The sequence below is a fragment of the Eumetopias jubatus genome, unplaced genomic scaffold (genome assembly GCF_037043125.1).
Source record: "Eumetopias jubatus isolate StellerSeaLion01/CBP00866 unplaced genomic scaffold, mEumJub1_p1.0 scaffold_11, whole genome shotgun sequence".
Taxonomy (NCBI): Eukaryota; Metazoa; Chordata; class Mammalia; order Carnivora; family Otariidae; genus Eumetopias; species Eumetopias jubatus.
The window spans coordinates 104,426,692-104,446,689 of NW_028274817.1; the positions used below are offsets into that span (position 1 = coordinate 104,426,692).

General features: G+C 37.5%; 1 pseudogene; it reads left to right on the forward strand.

Annotated features, from left to right (window-relative positions):
- Positions 1–14,483: 14,483 nt before the first annotated feature.
- LOC114197606 (protein tyrosine phosphatase type IVA 1 pseudogene) lies at positions 14,484–14,969 on the forward strand (annotated as a pseudogene).
- The last annotated feature ends 5,029 nt before the right edge of the window (positions 14,970–19,998 follow it).

The following is a 19,998-nucleotide window of genomic DNA, read 5'->3' on the forward strand; positions in this document are numbered from 1 at the left end:
ACCATTCTGAACACCTATGAAATCAAAAGGAGAGCAAAGTAAAGAATAGCAGCAACTCTCTGAACAGAAAAGCGACCTCTTTCTGGAAGGTAGGACGTGCAGAGAAGTGAATCCGAGACAATATATGGGAAGATAGAGAGCAGGGCGAGGGGGCCTCCGTCAGCTGCTTCTGGCAAGTGATAGAGCCGCAGAGCACAAAATTGGAACATATAAGAAGTCAGCTCCACTAAGGGACGTCACTCCAGTGGCTAAGCGGAGGGTGGAACCCTCACTGGGACAGTGTGGTCTCAGGACCCTCGGGGTTACAGAAAGACCGGGGGTGCCTGAGTGCGGCAGAGCTCCCAGGTATCGGAGCGGGGAAGCCGGCTGCAGAGACGGAGCCGAGGCACGGGATCTCAGCTCGGGGTTGCCATAAACTGTGATCCATGGCACAGTCAGGCCACTGCTCTTCCAGCAGGGACCCAACAAGCGGCAGATCCGGGGAGGCTCTCCCTCCTCCCCTCCCCCGGGAGGAGCGGCGCGGGAGCGCACCGCAGGGATCTGCTGGGTTTGGAGACTCCACACGGGGTCAGGTTCCAGAGATAGAAATGCTTGGTCACAGGTCGGGTGAGCACGGAGTGCGGCCGGAGACCGGGGAGACGGGAGTGAGTGACTACTTTTCTCTTGGGGGCACACTGAGGAGTGCAGCCCCGAGTTCTCGGCTCCTCCAGGGTGGAGATTGGGAGGCCGCCATTTTCAGTCTCCTCCTCCCAAGCTGTACCGAGAGCTTGCAGGGAACAAAAGCTCCGGAGAGCAAACCAGAGCAGATTACTTAGCCCGGACCGGCAAGGGCGGGGCAATTCCGCCTCCGGCAAAGACATTTGGGAACCATGGCAACAGGCCCCTCCCCCAGAAGATCAGCAAGAACAGCCAGCAGGCCAAGACCAAGTTTACCGATCAGTGAGAAACGCAGAACTCCAGCGCTGGGAGAATACTGCACATAGAATTCATGGCTTTTTTCCCATGGTACTTTAGTCTTTCAAAGTTAATTCTTTTTAACTTTCTTTTTCTTTTCCTTTTTTGAATTTTTCTTTTTCCCTTTTTTAAAAAATCTTTTTTATTTTTCATTTTTAGAGTCATATTCTATCCCTTCATAGTAGTTAACCTTATTTTTGGTACATATATATAAGTTGTTCTCTCTTTAAAATTTTGGTATACAGTTTCTTCTAACAGACAAAAATATACCCTAACTCTCTAGTTTATGGCTTTGTTCTAGTCTCCTGCCTGTTCACATTCTCTCCCTTTTATCTTTTAATCCTCTTTCTTTTTTCAACAAACTTCTTATCTTATCAATTCCGTTTATAAAACTTTTATAATTTTCATCTTTACAGTCATATTCCATCCCTTCATCATATTTACACTTATTTTGTATATATATAAGTTTTTCTTTCTTTAAAATTTTGGGAGGCAGTTTCTTCTAACAGACCAAAATATGCCCCAAATCTAGTGTGTGGCAATGATCTATGCACCAGCCTGATCATATTTGATCATATCCTGTTTCTTTTTTGTTTCTTTGTTTTTATCTTTTTCTTTTTCTTTTTTTTTTCTTTTTTCGTTCTTTCCCTTTCTTTTCCCCCGGTTTCAGGTCTCTTCTGATTAGTTTAGTGTAGATTTTTCTGGGGTCATTGTTACCCTGTTAGCATTTTGTTCTCTCATTCATCTATTCTCCTCTGGAAAAAATGACAAGATGGAAAAACTCACCTCAAAAAAAAGAACAAGAGGCAGTACCAACTGTCAGGGACCTAATCAATATGGACATTAGTAAGATGTCGGAACTAGAGTTCAGAATGACGATTTTAAAGATACTAGCTGGGCTTGGAAAGAAACATGGAAGATATTAGAGAAACCCTTTCTGGAGAAATAAAAGAAATAAAATCTATCCAAGTCGAAATCAAAAAGGCTATTAATGAGGTGCAATAAAAAATAGAGGCTCTAACTGCTAGGATAAATGAGGCAGAAGAGAAAATTAGTGATAGAGAAGACCAAATGATGGAGAATAAAGAAGCTGAGAAAAAGAGAGAAAAACAACTACAGATCACAAGGGCAGAATTCGAGAGATAAGTGATACCATAAGATGAAACAATATTAGAATAATTGGGATCCCAGAAGAAGAAGAAAGAGAGAGGGGGGCAGAAGGCATATTGGAGCAAATTATAGCAAAGAACTTCCCTAATTTGGGGAAGGAAACAGATATCAAAATCCAGGAGGCACAGAGAACCCCCTTAAAATCAGTAAAAATAGGTCAACACCCTGACATCTAGTAGTAAAACTTACAAGTCTCAGAGACAAAGAGAAAATCCTGAAAGCAGCTTGGGACAAGAGATCTGTAACCAACAGACCTATCCACAGAGACCTGGCAGGCCAGAAAGGACTGGCATGATAGATTCAAAGCACTAAATGAGAAATATATGCAGCCAAGAATACTATATCCACTAGGCTGTCATTGAAAATAGAAGGAGAGGTAAAAAGCTTCCAGGACAAACAAAAACTAAAGGAATTTGCAAACATGAAACCAGCCCTACAAGAAATATTGAAAGGGGTCCTCTAAGCAAAGAGAGAGCCTAAAAGTAACATAGACCAGAAAGGAACACAGACAATATACAGTAACAGTCACCTTACAGGTGATACAATGCCACTAAATTCATATATTTCAATAGTTAGCCTGAATGTAAATGGGCTAAATGCCCCAATCAAAAGACACAGGGTATCAGATTGGATAAAAAAACAAGACCCATCAATATGCTGTCTGCAAGAGACTCATTTTAGACCCAAAGACACCCCCACATTGAAAGTGAGGGGGTGGAAAACAATTTACCATGCTAATGGACATCAAAAGAAAACTGGGGTGGCAATCCTTATATCAGACAAATTAGATTTTAAACCAAAGACTGTAGTAAGAGATGAGGAAGGACACTATATCCTACTTAAAGGGTCTATCCAACAAGAAGATCTAACAATTGTAAATATCTATGCCCCTAACATGGGAGCAGCCAAGTATACAAGGCAATTAATAACAAAAGCAAAGAAACACATCAACAACAATACAATAATAGTGGGGGACTTTAACACCCCCCTCACTGAAATGGACAGATCATCTAGGCAAAAGATCAACAAGGAAATAAAGACTTTAAATGACACACTGGGCCAAATGGACTTCACAGATATATTCAGAACATTCCATCCCAAAGCAACAGAATACACATTCTTCTCTAGTGCCCATGGAACATTCTCCAGAATAGATCACATCCTAGGCCAATAATCAAGTCTCAAGTGGTATCAAAAGATTGGGATCATTCCCTGCATATTTTCAGACCACAATGCTTTGAAACTAGAACTCAATCACAAAAGGAAAGTCGGAAAGAACTCAAATACATGGAGGCTAAAGAGCACCCTACTAAAGAATGAATGGGTCAACCAGGAAATTAAAGAAGGATTTAAAAAAATTCATGGAAACCAATGAAAATGAAAACACAACTGTTCAAAATCTTTGGAATGTGGCAAAGGCAGTCCTAAGAGAAAACTATATAGCAATACAAGCCTTTCTTAAGAAACAAGAAAGGTCTCAAATACACAACCTAACCCTACACCTAGAGGAGCTGGAAAAAGAACAGCAAATAAAGCCTAAACCCAGCAGGAGAAGAGAAATAATAAAGATCAGAGCAGAAAGCAATGAAATAAAACCAAAAGAACAGTAGAACCGATCAATGAAACTAGGAGCTGGTTCTTTGAAAGAATTAATAACATTGATAAACCCCTGGCCAGACTTACCAAAAGAAAAGAGAAAGGACCCAAATAAATAAAATCATGAATGAAAACAGGAGAGATCACAACCAACACCAAAGAAATACAAACAATTATAAGAACAGGTTATGAGCAAGTATATGCCAGCAAATTAGATAATCTGGAAGAAATGGATGCATTCCTAGAGATGTATCAACTACCAAAACTGAACCAGGAAGAAATAGAAAACCTGAACAGACCTATAACCACTAAGGAAATTGAAGCAGTCATCAAAAATCTCCCAACAAACAAACCCTAGGGCAGGATGGCTTCCCAGGGGAATTCTATCAAACATTTAAAGAAGAATTAATACCTATTCTCCTGAAACTGTTCCAAAAAATAGAAATGGAAGGAAAACTTCCAAACTCATTTTATGAGGCCACCATTACCTTGATCCCAAAACCAGACAAAGACCCCATCAAAAAGAATTACAGACCAACATCCTTGATGAGCATAGATGCAAAAATTCTCACCAAAATACTAGCCAATAGGATCCAACAGTACATTAAAAGGGTTATTCACCACGACCAAGTGGGATTTTATCCCTGGGCTGCAAGGTTGGTTCAACATCCACAAATCAATGTGGTACAATACATTAATAAAAGAAAGAACAAGAACCATATGGTCCTCTCAGTAGATGCAGAAAAAGCATTTGACAAAATACAGCATCCTTTCTTGATCAAAACTCTTCAGCATATAGGGATAGAGGGTGCATACCTCAATATCATAAAAGCCATCCATGAAAAACCCACAGAGAATATCATTCTGAATGGGGAAAACCTGAGAGCTTTCCTCCTAAGGTCAGGAACACAGCAGGGATGTCCATTATCACCACTGCAATTCAACGTAGTATTAGAAGTCCTAGCCACAGCAATCAGACAACAAAAAGAAATAAAAGGCATCCAAATTGGCAAAGAAGAAGTCAAACTCTCACTCTTTGCAGATGATATGATACTTTATGTGGAAAACCCAAAGACCCCACCCCAAAACTACTAGCAGTCATTCAGGAATTCAGTAAGGTGGCAGGATATAAAATCAATGCACAGAAATCAGTGGCATTCCTATACACCAACAACAAGAAAGAGGAAAGAGAAATTAGGGAGTCGATCCCATTTACAACTGCACCCAAAACCATAAGATACCTAGGAATAAATCTAAGCAAAGAGGCAAAGAATCTGTACTCAGAAAACTATAAAATACTCATGAAAGAAATTGAGGAAGACACAAAGAAATGGAAAAACCTTCCATGCTCGTGGATTGGAAGAACAAATATTGTGAAGATGTCAATGCTACCTAGAGCAATCTACACATTCAATGCAATCCCCATCAAAATACCATCAAATTTTTTCAAAGAAATGGAACAAACAGTCCTAAAATTTGTATGGAACCAGAAAAGACCCCGAATAGCCAGAGGAATGTTGAAAAAGAAAAACAAAGCTGGTGGCGTCACAATTCCGAACTTCCAGCTCTATTACAAAGCTGTCATCATCAAGACAGTATGGTACTGGCACAAAAACAGACACATAGATCAATGGAACAGAATAGAGAGCCCAGAAATGGACCCTCAACTCTATGGTCAACTAATCTTCAACAAAGCAGGAAAGAATGTCCAATGGAAAAAAGACAGTCTCTTCAACAAATGGTGTTGGGAAAATTGGACAGCCACATGCAGAAGAATGAAACTGGATATTTCCTTACACCACACACAAAAATAGACTCAAAATGGTTGAAAGACCTAAATGTGAGACAGGACTCCATCAAAATCCTAATGGAGAACACAGGCAGCAACCTCTTCGACCTCAGCCGCAGCAACTTCTTCCTAGAAACATTGCCAAAGGCAAGGGATGTAAGGGCAAAAGTGAACTATTGGGACTTCATCAAGATAAAAAGCTTTTGCACAGCAAAAGAAACAGTCCACAAAACCAAAAGACAACCGACAGAATGGGAGAAGATATTTGCAAATGACGTATCAGGTAAAGAGCTAGTATCCAAAATCTATAAAGAACTTCTTTAACTCAACCCCCAAAGAACAAATGATCCAATCAAGAAATGGGCAGAAGACATGAACAGACATTTTTCCAAAGAAGACGTCCAGATGGCCAACAGATACATGAAAAAGTGCTCAACATCGCTCGGCATCAGGGAAATCCAAATCAAAACCTCAATGAGATACCACCTCACACCAGTCAGAATGGCTAAAATTAACAAGTCAGGAAATGACAGATGTTGGCAGGGATGCGGAGAAAGGGGAACCCTTCTACACTTTTGGTGGGAATGCAAGCTGGTTCAGCCACTCTGGAAAACAATACGGAGGTTCCTCAAAAAGTTGAAAATAGAGGTACCATACAACCCAGCAATCACACTACTGGGTATTTACCCCAAAGATAGAAATGTAGTGATCCGAAGGGATATGGGCACCCCATGTTCATAGCAACAATGTTCACATTAGCCAAAGTATGGAAAGAGCCAAGATGTCCATTGACAGATGAATGGATAAAGAAGAAGTGGTATATATATACAACGGAATATTATGCAGCCATCAAAAGGAATGAGATCTTGCCATTTGCATCGACATGGATGGAACTGGAGGGTATTATGCTGAGCGAAATAAGTCAATCAGAGAAAGACATGTATCATATGATCTCACTGATATGAGGAATTCTTAATCTCAGGAAACAAACTGAAGGTTGCTGGAGTGTTGGGGGTTTGGGAGTGTGGGGTGGCTGGGTGATAGACATTGGGGAGGGTATGTGCTATGGTGAGTGCTGTGAATTGTGCAAGACTGTTGAATCACAGACCTGTACCTCTGAAACAAATAATACATTATATGTTAAAAAAAAAAGAAGATAGTAGGAAGGGAAAAATGAAGGGGGGGAATCGGAAGGGGAGATGAACCATGAGAGACTATGGACTCTGAGAAACAAACTGAGGGTTCTAGAGGGGAGGGGGTGGGGGGATGGCTTAGCCTGGTGATGGGTATTAAAGAGGGCACGTACTGAATGGAGCACTGGGTGTTATACGCAAACAATGAATCATGGAACACTACATTAAAAACTAATGATGTAATGTACGGTGATTAACATAGCATAATAAAAACAAAAAAAGAAAGACCTGGGGTAATTGATGAGTTGTACTCCAACTAAAAGAAACATGGCTGATAGCTTTCAGCTTCCCCTTCAATATTGTACTTCTTTAAGAAGTGGATGATTTTCCCGGAAAAGGGTCCTAGTGTGGTCTAAGGGAAATGGCACAAGATTTGAGGTAACTGCACAGTTCAAAAACACAGACAGATACTTGTTTCTGAGGTACCGTGGTCTCCCCTTATTTCTGGTTTCTCTTTGCACAGTTTCGCTTCCACAGTTTCAGTTAGCCTGGCTAACCGCAGTCTGTCAACAAATTGTCCTCCTTTTGAGGAATCTTCAGAAAGTCACTAGTACTTAACGCTCATCACAATGCCTGCATCATTCACGTCACACCATCACTCGAAGGGTGAGTACAGTACAATAAGATGTTTTGAGAGAGAGAAAGACCATATCCACATAACTTTTATTACGCTATGTTGTTATAATTGTTCTATTATTATTGTTAATCTCTTACTGTGCCTATTTATAAATTAAAGTTTATCATAGGTATGTATGTATAGGAAAAAACAAAGTATATATAGGGTTCGGTACTGTTTGTGGTCTTAGGCATCCACTGGACGTCTTGGAATGTATCCCCTGCAGATAAGGAGGGACTACTGTTCATGTTTGGAAATGCAATTTTGCTTATGACAAACTTGTATATGAATAAAACTCCATTGTCCAAAGGACAGGAAGTTGGTTAAATACTAAGCACACAATCGAGGTCTTGCATAGATGGGGAAACTGTTTACTTATATGGGTAAACTCAAAATTATCACTTTCTCCTACATCAATCTATAACTCCAATACAATTCTAAATGAGTTTATTATTACCAATTAAAATAATTGAAAAAGTCATAGAGAAATTAAGACAGAAGAATTGCTAGGGGAAAACTTACAAACATAGGAATAAAGAGGGGATTCCTCTCCAGATATTCAATTATTTATAATGTTTACAATGAAATCTATTATTGGCTCAGGAATAGACAAATCACTAGGATTTATTAATATATGAAAATTTAGCTTTTTATATCAATTGGAGAAAACTGTAGATTGCTTTCATTCTCTCAAATACGATGAAAAGTGTTCACCAGTCCCAAGAGTTTGAAAAAAACCTTGTTAAAAGCTGAATGCTATAACTTTAGGTTTCCTAAAGTTGGATGATGTGTGACCACATAGAGAAAGATAAACAAAGACTCAGAAATCAATAATTAGCATTTGACTATAACATGGTCAGTCTTAAACTATCTGATACATGATGTTAGGAAAATCTGTTTAGTATTTATAGAAAAATAAAAAATAAAACCTGATTCCTGCTTTATCAAATATAAAAAGATGAATTCCAGATGGTTTAGAAAGCTACATATGGAAGACAAAATTATAAAGTCAGTATAGAACAATTTAGGAGAATATAATTGTCAACTAAGTTTGGGTGAGAACTTAAATAAGGCTCAAAAAGCATCAGTCATGAGGTCCAGAAAAGGAGTGATTTGATTAAATCAAAATAAAGGTTTTTGTGGATTTTTCCTGATGAGAGACACTAAGAATGAATCTAAGAGACAGAAAACATGAGGAAATTATATTTGCAACATCTACAACCAATAAAAACATAATCAGAGGATATAAACAGACAATTCAGCAAAGAGGACACTCAACAGGTGAATGAGTACGTGAAAACATAATCAAACACATTCATAATCAAAAAATGCAATTACAATAACAAGGAGCTACCACTTTACATTGACAAATAAGAAAAAGTTGCACATTGCAAATATTGGTGAAGGTGTGGGAAATAGGAACCCTTGTGTCCTGCTGTTGACTGTTGCGAATCTGGATATCAGTTTGCCAGTACTTAATCAAATTAAATTTGAATGTACTCTAGGATATGGTGATACCACTGAGCAGATACCTGGAAACAATTTAAATGTCTTCAACAAGTGAATGGATAAACAAATGTGATATATTCACAAAATGGAAGGATATTTGGATGTATGCTATATGAGTTTCCCAAGGTTGCTGTAAAAATGTGCCATAAACTGGATGACTTAAAAAACAGAAATTCATTGTCTCACATTTCTGGAGACCGAAATCAAGGTGTGTCGACAGGTCCAAGCACCATCTGAAACATGTAGGGACACTCCTTCCTTGCCTCTTCTCAGCTTCTGGTGGTTTTCAGGCCATCTTGGGGTTCCTTGGCTTGTAGATGCATCGCTCTAATGGTCCATCATCAGACGGCAAGGCATTCTTCCTGTATGTATCTTCACAGTCTTTTCTCTGTGTTGTCTTGTGTCCAAATGGCCACTTTTTAAAAAGGCACCAGTCACATTGCTTCAGGTCCCACCTCGCAGCTGCAGCACTTATTTTTCTGCCTCTGTCAATGCATGACATCTTCCTCCCACATGTCTGTGTGTCTCTCTCGTGTCCTCTTCTTGTAAGGACATCAGTCATAGTGGAAGAAGAGCTTACCCTACTCCAGTATGACCTCATCTTAATGTAAATAATTGCATCTGCAATGACCCTATTCCCAAATAAAATCACAGTCTGAGGTCCTGGGTATTAGGACTTCAACATATCTTTTTGGGAGACAAAATTCAACCCCTAATACAAGCTATAACGTGGATGAATCTCAAAACATTATTCTGAGTAAAAGAAGCCTGTGATGAAAGAGTATATACTGCATGATCCTATTTAAATAAAATTCCAGGAAATTCAACTGAATGTATAATAGCATAGAAAGGTTGCCTATGGTTGGGTGGCAGGGGCAATGTTAAGGGTTAAAAGGAGAGATTATAAAGGAAACTTTTGGGGACGATGCATATGCTAATTATCTTGATGGTTTCATGGGTATATACATATGTCACAATTTATCAAATTATACACCTTAAATATGTGCAGTTTGTTAAATGACAATTACATCTAAATATTTATGTTAAAATAGGTGCAAATTTTCATATTCCTAAAAAAGTATGAAGTATTATTCATTTCAGGATTCTAAATTTTATGTAGGCTTTGAAACTGTGATATAAAGGAAAGAGGCATCATGATGTCTTGACTCACAATTTACATTTTGCCCTGGGTGGACGCATTTGCTCTTAGAGGGGGAGTATGTGTTATTTCATCCGTACCTCTCTAAAGTAGTATGTAATGCTGTTTTTAACCATATTGTAATGGTCAAAATGTATATGCCGGGACTGAAGATACCACTAATGCATGTCCTCAGGAAAAATTTAAATCAACTCTGTTCTCATTAAATTCAAATGAATGCCAGCAGCCAGGCACTTTAATTGTTTTTGCCTCCCAAAGAATGGAGCAGATTTTATTGTGTGAATATTAATGGTGGTCCTGGTCTGGAAATTAACTCTTTTTGCACTCTTCATTGCGTGTATGAATATTGCATCACAACATTAATGCAACAGTCAGGTAACAGGCCATCTATTATGTGAACTGTTTAGCCATAGTGGCAAGAAAGGAATTCATTTATAACACAAACGCGGACAACATTAAATCCTGTTGTTTTCACATATAGTGCTATTTGGCAAGAGTTTGCTTTTCATACTTCCCTTTACCTTTAAGACCCAGGACAAAAGGGAAGAAAGGAATTTCTCCAAATCTCTCCCATGCTCTTTTTATCCTTTCTCTTTCCCAAGTTCTCCCTGATTATTATTCCCCTCCCTATTTTTTTCCTCTTCTATTCTATTGAATCTCCTTTGTCATTAAAAAAAAATGTTTTTTTCCCCTGATCTAGTAAAATGACAAGAAAATGAAATTTCAAGAAAACTTTGGGGTTTTGTACCCTTAAAAAATTAAGTGGCAAGATGGTCTAAAATAGTTACATCAACATCTTTTCACAATACCTGTCATTGTTCCCCTTTCTATCATCCAGATACAATTGTTTATTCTGATTTCAGCTTTCAGAGTTTAGGCTTACACAAGGTATTTGTTACAGATGCACTCTGTAAATAAATTTAAAGAAAGGAATTGAGAATAAAAATTTTAGACCACATCTAATGAATACCATTTATTTAGTCACATATTTTACAAACAAAACAATCTTGATAAGTTAGAATAGGCCTTAATAATTTATGTGAAAAATAATCATTTTCTGATATCTAAGATATCTAGCAATTTCTAAAATACTCTAGATATGTGGCAGAAGGGGGAAAAACTACTGTTCATTCAGCCTTATGCTTTTCTTTGCTTTTTATTTAGTAAATAGTATAACCTTTTATTCTTCATGAATCAAAATCAAAATAAAATGTCAAAAAACTAAAAATTTCAAAAATATAATTTCTACTGGGTTTATAGTTATCTTTGCCAAATATCTTAAAATATCTCTCATATTTCATATATCTTACATAAATAATCCAGTTTTCCCTCTAAGAATCCCTTGAAGAGGTGTTAGAAATTTTTTATGTAGAATTTATTTTTTTTATTCAGTTCTAAGTAGTTTGGTTTCACAGGCAGCAGGTTCGATTTTAATTTGCAAGTCTTCCAGTTTTCTCTGCTCTTTCTAGGGCATCAAAGAGCCATTACTGAGCTAATTATTTTTCTTATTTCTTCCTAGTTGTATTTCACTCCAACTTGCATGATGTTTCCTTCTTTACTAATCTCGCCTCACTTCTCCATTGGTTATTTGCTGTCAATTTTTTTTCATGGGCATTTTACCCTCATAAAAGCATATATAGTATACATCTATTGTAGAGACATATTGCAGTTAAAATGGTGAAAGATCAATGTACGAATGTAATAAATGTCCCTTAGTCCAAGAAGCCTTGTTCTAGCATCCTGCTTCATATGCCAGGCAGATTTACTCGTATCCTCCCCTGCACTCAGTTCGTTCTTATTAGAGGTATAATGTCTTTCATTTTTTTAACTTAGTTTTATATATGTGGATGTAGAACTCCTCCTGTAGATAACAAGCTTCTAATGGTCTAGGTCTAGATTTTACCAATATTTATATGTCTGGCATATACGAGAGCCTTAATAAATGTTTATTGAATTAATGCAGAAATCCCCCCCATGGTCTCCCTTTATACATATCCATTAATAACACATTTTTACTTTTTATGAGATGTTATAAATATGTTATTTTAAAATGCATATATGTCCTCTCATTTCATGGAGTTCTAGTCAGGAGTTGGGGAGATGCATGTGCTCTGACAGCGAACATAATTTTACAAAATATGGTAACAAAATAAGAGTCTTGAAAATAAGATTCTTTTCTTCCAGATTTTTATTTAATATGTCTGGAAAGGGAAAAGGAATATGTTTCCAGAGAAACTATAGGTAAATATGACAAATGGCTTCTTAGTCTACTTTTAATTATGGCTAATTTGGATATGTCATCTCAGAGAAGGAAATATGTACTACACATGTTTGCAGAAGCAGAACTAATTTATCATACACAATGTAATGAAAGTAATGCATGCTTGCATATGCACGTGTGTGAATATATGCATATATGCATAGAGTTGTACCTATGCATATAAATCATGGGATTTGCAATTCTCCAGTGACTCAGTGAATTATAGAAGTTAATCATACTGTGTTATGGCAAGTGTAGTGTAATTTTGAATTACCCACTCACTGTTTCCTTACCATGTGCTTGAATAAAGAACATGAATATATACCATGTAGGCTTATATCATTTTTCTTCTTATCTACTCTGAGAAGATAAGTATAATAAGTTCTCATTTTACACATACATGCATCGTATAAGACCTTTCCACAATCTCTTTTTCCACACTAACTTCCTTCTCACCCACTGTAGTTTAGATAGTGAAAATAGTTCCTTTGGATTTTTCAGAAAACACAGTGGTCACTTGTATTCTCTTGTGCCAATCCCCACTCCAGGATAGAAGGAGCTGGTTGTTCTTATTCACTCCACAATCCCTTTCCCAGTCCCTTATCCTGGATAAAAGTAAAGACAGGGAGGTTTATATTCCTCTTTAGACTGGTTGCCTTATTTTCATTCTTTTATTTATTTTCTCTCTCTCTCTTTTTTGTTAGATTTTATTTATTTATTTGAGAGAGAGAGAGAGCACAAGCAGGGGGAGCGGCAGGCAGAGGGAGAGGGAGAAGCAGGCTCCCCGCTGAGCAGTGAGCCCAACACGGGGCTCAATCCCAGGACCCTGGGATCATGACCTGAGCTGAAGGCAGACGCTTAACCGACTGAGCCACCCAGGCACCTCTATTTATTCTCTTTTTAATACTTTTTATTTTTAAGTCTTAGAAACCAGATCATACTCGTATGTGGGGAAACTGATTTGAAATGCCTTTAGAGGCTGGATCTAGAACACATCAGTTCTGCCGCAAATGGAGGAAAAAACTGGAAGATTTCTAAGTCGGTCTGCAGTCCAAAACCACCTAACAGCTGTGCCAAAAGAATAACCAGCATCATAACCAATTATTCTGTTGTTAAAGGATTATTAAATTGCCATGTTAATACAGGACAACCTCTAATATCAATTTTTATTTCTTGTTTATCTGTAGAAAGGGAACTGACACTCGATGGTCATGTAATATGAAACACGATGTGTGCCTTAGAGGTGATGCATGGGAAGACCTGTAGACTAGTTTGTGAAACATTTCTGTAGAAATAAACAGCTCTGGCATGTGAGCTGCCACTTCCCCTTTGAGACGCTCCAGGCGTCTCTTTACCCCTGCCTTGTTCCTCTTAGTAGTAGGCTGAGATCCCTTGATCATGACTGGTGGCCAAACTCTCCCTTTGTCCTTTGTGCAGAGAAAGGAGAAAGAGAAAGCTTGTGGTATAGAACATTTAAGGCACGTTTTGGACTCAGATGGCAATAGATCTGCTCAGAGATGCATTTTCCCCTGAGCTGTGCACTGCGCAACGTCACCTCTGCCTCGGGACTGCTGTCTGATTAGACCACATTCATCAATGAACAAACGTATCCCTCACTTCTCTGGTGTTCTTGGGCACACATTTACGGACTTAGTAAGGGGTAGTCCAACCTCTATGTAGACTAGTGAATTCTAGGAAGTTGTTACTACCTGAGAAGCACCCATAAAAATGAATAACCTGAACATTTAAGAGCCGAACTGAATGGCAGAACATTTTACAAGAGTTCTGACGCAAATGGGGTAAAGCTGAGTGCACTTCTTTTTTATTGACTCAGTATTACTGTACTGAAACATTGAAACTTTTTGTTTGAAGGTTGATTTCATTTGCTATTACTCCCAACTTTATATTCAACTCACTGAAAATTTCAACTGGTGTATTTTGGGTTTTTTTGTTTTTGTTTTTTAAGATTTTGTTTATTTATTTTAGAGAGAGAGAGCACGAGCAGGGTGGCGGGAGGGCAGAGGGAAAGGGAGAGAGAATCTCAAGCAGACTCTGTGCCCAGTGTGGAGCCTGATGTGGGGCTCAATCTCACAACCCTAAGATCACAATCTGAGCCAAAATCAAGAGCCGGTGCTCAACCAACTGTGCCACCCAGGTGCCCCTCAACTGGTGTATTTTGAAGTAGACTTCAGTTTCTTTCTGTATTTTTTTAATGTAATTATGTCAACACAACTGGGATGAACTACCCTGCTCTTGTAGAGATTGCATACAGGAATATGTGGTTTCTTATTGTGCACTATCCAACCCGTGCCTCCTTAAACAAATTCTTAAATGAATTTAAGAAGAACACAGTTACCACCATCATGAGTGTGTGAGGTACCTTACCACACTGCCAGTTTGGAGGAAGAGGGCATCCAGATTCTGGACTGGCCTTCTGATGATGGTTTTTGATAAATGCTTAAAACTTAAAAAAAAAAAAAAGAAATTTCATGAAGATCCTGGTTCTTGTATTGAGGTTTGCTGTGCTGCAGGTCTTGGGAGCTCCAGTGCTGGTTGCCCGAGAATTAAATGAAGGTGGAGTGAAATATGAAGATGTAGTACAATTCATAAGACAAAAGCAACGTGGAGCTTTTAACAGCAAGAAACTTTTGTATTTGGAGAAGTATCGTCCTACAGTGTGCTTGCCCCTCAGAAACATCAGATATAACTGTTTCATTCAATGAAAGGGTGCTGCCTGATGCTATGGCCTTGGAAGTGAAACTTGAGAGAGAATCTTATTTTGTTTATATTTTATATTAGCCAATATATGGACCCTTGGTGGATACTATGTCAAATGAAGCTTCCGTAGGAACATTGAAAAGCAGTTTTAGCAGGCCACAAGCTTGCCAGAATTAGAATTTGATGTTATTTTCACACTTAGTAAAAGATTCTAACTCTTCAATATTTAAAATATGTTTTCCATTTGTATCAATTGTATCTCATCAATATTTAGGAACCCTAGAGTTATGAAGTGCCGAAATACTCAGCACAATACCTGTACACTTCTAGTCTCAAGTAGTCCTTAGGTGATTTATTCCTTTAGTCATTCCAAACGCTGAAGGTAGTACCTGTATGGTCACCTGCTCGCTTATATTTACATCTTCCATATTCAAACTGATATATAGTAAAGTTTTGCTGAATTAGTACAAAGTCTTAGGTGAGTTTTAATTTGTTTCTATACATTTAATTTTTCTTCTAAAACAGTTGTACTCATAAACTATAGAAGTGTATCATATGAGCATTGCTATTAAAAATATAAAAAGAAAGATGGTGGGTTCTGGAGTTGTCTATTCTTTCTCTGATTGTTAGTATTTTAGAAAATAATTATAATGAATTAAAATGAAAAAAGGGGCACCTGTGTGGCTCAGTTGGTTAACTGTCTGCCTTTGGCTCCCACTGTGATCCCAGGATGCTGGGATGGAGAGCTATGTCCGGTTCCCTGCTCAGCAGGGAGTCTGTGTCTCCCTCTCCCTTTGCCCCTCCTTCCTGCTAGTCCTCTTTCTCAAATAAAGGAATAAAATCTTAAAAAAAAAAAGAAAATTTAATCTTTTCAATGTTATCTTCAGAAATTTATATACTTTTCTGATTGAGTCATTAGCTATTATTTTATTTTGATTCTTAGTATGTTTAAGATTATTTTCAAGTACCAGCAAGTTTGGAGCAGGTAATTCTGTCTCTCTGTCTCTCTCTCCCATGTATACTACTCATTCCCTTAAAATATTTTTGCTGAGTTATAATATCATTATGGTCTATATTTAAACTGATATATGGTTTTATTCCAGTGCTTTGTATCTATATAATGTGCCATAACACAAAAACAAGTTTAATGTTTTATTTTTGAACCACACAAGGATTGCCTGTTTATAATACATGAGCTGTAGAACTTAAAAATGCCTTACAGAAAGCATCACCTCGAGGAATATAAACTGTTCTACTACTTTTTTCACAAATTTAAATGCTGTGATCAAAGCCAGCAATTATCTTTCTTTAATAACAGCTGTAAAGGGCCTTTTTTGTTTCCATGTTGGTGCTTCCTAAATTGATCTTGGTTTTATTGAGTACCAAAATATACTTATCTTAGTGCCTCTCCATATTAGTATATTATATAGTTACAGGTTTAGAAGTAGTTCTTTTTTTTTTAAAGGTTTTATTTATTTATTTGACAGAGAGAGAGAGAGAGCACAAGCAGGGGGAGCAGTTGAAGGAGAGGGAGAAGCAGACTCCCCGCCAAGCAGGGAGCCTGACTTGGGTCTCGATCCCAGGACCCTGGGATCATGACCTGAGCCCAAGACAGATGCTTAACCATCTGAGCCACCCAGGCGCCCCTAGAAGTAGTTCCTCTTAAAGAAAAGTTAAATGAAATTTTTTTAGAAACTATCAGTTTGTAGAAATTAAGTCATATGTAAATTTAACAAGTTTATTGGTATTTTCTAGTTTGCTTTTTTGAAAAACATGGTCACAGTGATTAAAGATAATGGTTATACCATGCAAGATCAATTGTCTATTATTGCAAGTAACAAATACTTAAACGGAAGGAGAACATGTAAGCACCATCACTGTGAAACAATTAAATGCTTTATGGTCTGAGTTTATGTAAATTGAGATAGACCTGTCTATAAAGGACAAGCCAGTCTGCCTCTATATCTATAGTGTATGCTTTATTTGCTTTTTGGGTTAAATATCACAAAGCATTTACTAATCAGAGTGCAAGTTAACATAAAGCCATGAGAAACCAGCATATTAAATTCAAATTAATGAGGTTAATATATATCCCTCCTTTTAGGCTCTCAAGTTTTTTTAAGGATAATTTTTTCCTAATAGCCTTATTGAAATACAATTCACCTATCAAACAACTCATCCACTTAATATGCACAATTCAGTGGTTTTTAGTATATTCACACAATTGTATACTCATCACAGTAAATTTGAGAACATTTGCATCACTTCAAAAAGAAAACCTATACTATTTAGCTATCATCCTTTAATCCCCCAGCCATGAACAGCCATCATTCTACTTCTATCTCTATATGTTTGCCTAGTCCAGATCTTTCACATAAAAGGAATCATACGGCATGTGGCTTTTTGTGACTGGCTTTTATCACTTGGCCTAATGTTTGCAAATTTATCCATGTTGTAGCATCTATCAGTACTTCAATCCTTTTTCACAGGCGAATACTATTCCGTTGTATGAATATACCACATTTTGTTTGCCTATTCATCACCTGATGAATATTGGGTTTTTTTTTTTTTTTACCTTTTGGTTATTATGAATAATGACGCTATGAACAATTATGTGCAAGTTTTTGTGTGGATGCATATTTTCATTTTTCTACAATATAAACCTAGGAGTAAAATTGCTGGTAACTCTATGTCTAACTTTTTTTTTCTTTTCAAATTTTTATTTAAATTCTAGTTAGGTTAACATACAGTGCAGTATTGGTTTCAGGAGTGGAATTTAGTGATTCATCACTTACATACAACACCTAGTGTTCATCACAACATGTGCCTTCCTTAATACCTATCACCCATTTAGCCCATCCCCTACCCACCTCCCTCCAGCAACTCTCAGGTTGTTCTCTATCATTAAGAGTCTCTTATGGTTTGTTTCCCTCCCTCTTTTTTCTTTTTCCTTTTCCCCCCTCCCATATGTTCATCTGTTTTGTTTCTTAAATTCTATTTATAAATGAAATCATAGGGTATTTGTCTTTGCCTCCGGTTTTGTTTTTCTTTTTCAGGATTGCTCTGGCTATTCAGGGTCTTTTGTGGTTCCACACAAATTCTAGGATTGTTTGTTCTAACTCTGAGAAAAATGCTGTTGGTATTTTGATAGGCATTGCCTTAAATGTGTAGATTGCTTTGGGTAGTATAGTATGTCTACTTTTTGAGGAGACTGTTTTCCAAAGTCACTGTATCATTTTGCATCAACACTAGCAGTGAAAGAGGATTTCAGTTTCTCTACATCCTCACCAATCCTTGTTATTATCTGACTTTTTGATTACAGTCATCCTACTGAGTGTGAAGTATCTCATTGGTGTTTGTGATTTGCATTTTTTGAGGACTAATGATATAGAGCATCTTTTCATGGTTTATTGGCCATTTGTATATCTTCTTTGGAGAAATGTATATTCAGAGTCTTTGTCCACTTTCAATTTGGGTTATTTGTCTTTTTTATTATTGAGCCCTTAGAATCATTTTAAAATTTTCACCTAAACTTTTTTACCTGACAAATCTTATCTTTATTTTTTCCAGTCTTGTTGAGATATGATAGACAAATAAAAATTGTGTATAGATTGTACAGTGTTATTTTGGTGTACAATGTGATGACTTAATATAAATATACATACATATGTATACACATACATACACATATACACACCAATTCAATGGGTGAGTTGTTTGATGTGTGAATTATATTTCAATAAAGCTATTAGAAGAAAATAATCCTTAAAAAGCTGAGAGCCCAAAAGAAGAGATATGTATCAACTTCATTAATTTAAATTTAATATGATGGCTTCTTCAGGCTTTAAATACATATACATTGTGAAATGATTACCACAATCAAGTTGATTAACACATCTAGCACCTTAAAGTTAACCTTGTGTGTTTGCGTGATGAGAGGACTTAAGACTTACTCTTCTAGCAAGTTTCAAGCATATAATACAGTATTAACTATAATCACCATGCTGTACATTTAGATCCCCAGCATATATTTATCTTATAACTGAAAATTTGTACCCTTTATCAGCATTTCCGCATTTCCTCCACCCTCAGTCTTGGTAACATTCATTCTATTCTCTGCTTCTGTTAGTTGGGAGTTTTTTTCAATTCCACATATAAATGAGATCATATGGTATTTGTCATTCTGTGTCTGGCTTATTTCAATTAGCATAATGTCCTCTTGTGTGATATTGTAATTTATAATAAGAAATATATATTTGGTCTTCTTCCCCATTTCTGGCACAGAACTCCTAAACCCCTTGGAATTTCCTAAATGCGGAGAGCAATAGAGGTGTCTTTTGTTCTGTTAACAAGGCGAATATTGGAAAGCACCTAGGATGGGGGCTGTTTGCCAGTGGAGCCAAACTTGTGGTTAGAGGGTTGGAACTTACAGTCCTACTTCTTGACCTCCCTGGGAGGGCAGAGGGTCTGGAGATAAAGTTTAAACACCAATGATCAATCATTTAATCAATCATGCATATATAATGAAGTCTCCATAAAAACACAAAAGGGCAGGGTTTGGGAAGCTTCTGGACTGGTGAACACATGAAAGTGCTGGGAGAGTGCTGTGCCTGGAAAGAGCATAGCAATGCCGCACCCTTTCCCCTGCCTTGCCCTATGAATCTCTTCCATCTGGCTGTTCCTGAGTTCTATCCTTTTATAATACACTAGTCATCTAGTAAGTAAAATGTGTCTGTGCTCTGTGAGCCACTCTAGCACATTAGTCGAACCCAAGGAAGGAGGGGGTCATGGGAACTTCTGATTTATAGCCAGTCGGTTAGGAGCATAGCTGACAACCTGAGGCTTATGACTGGCATCTGACCTGTATGTGTTTAGTCTTGTGGGACAGAGCCCTTTACCTGTAGAATCTGATGCTACTTCTGTGTAGATAGTGTTAGGATTAGTGAGTTGAAGTCTCAGACCCCCTGCTGCTATCCGAGAATTGCTTGTTGGTGTGGGGAAGCTACACACACACATGTTGGAACTGGGTCCAGG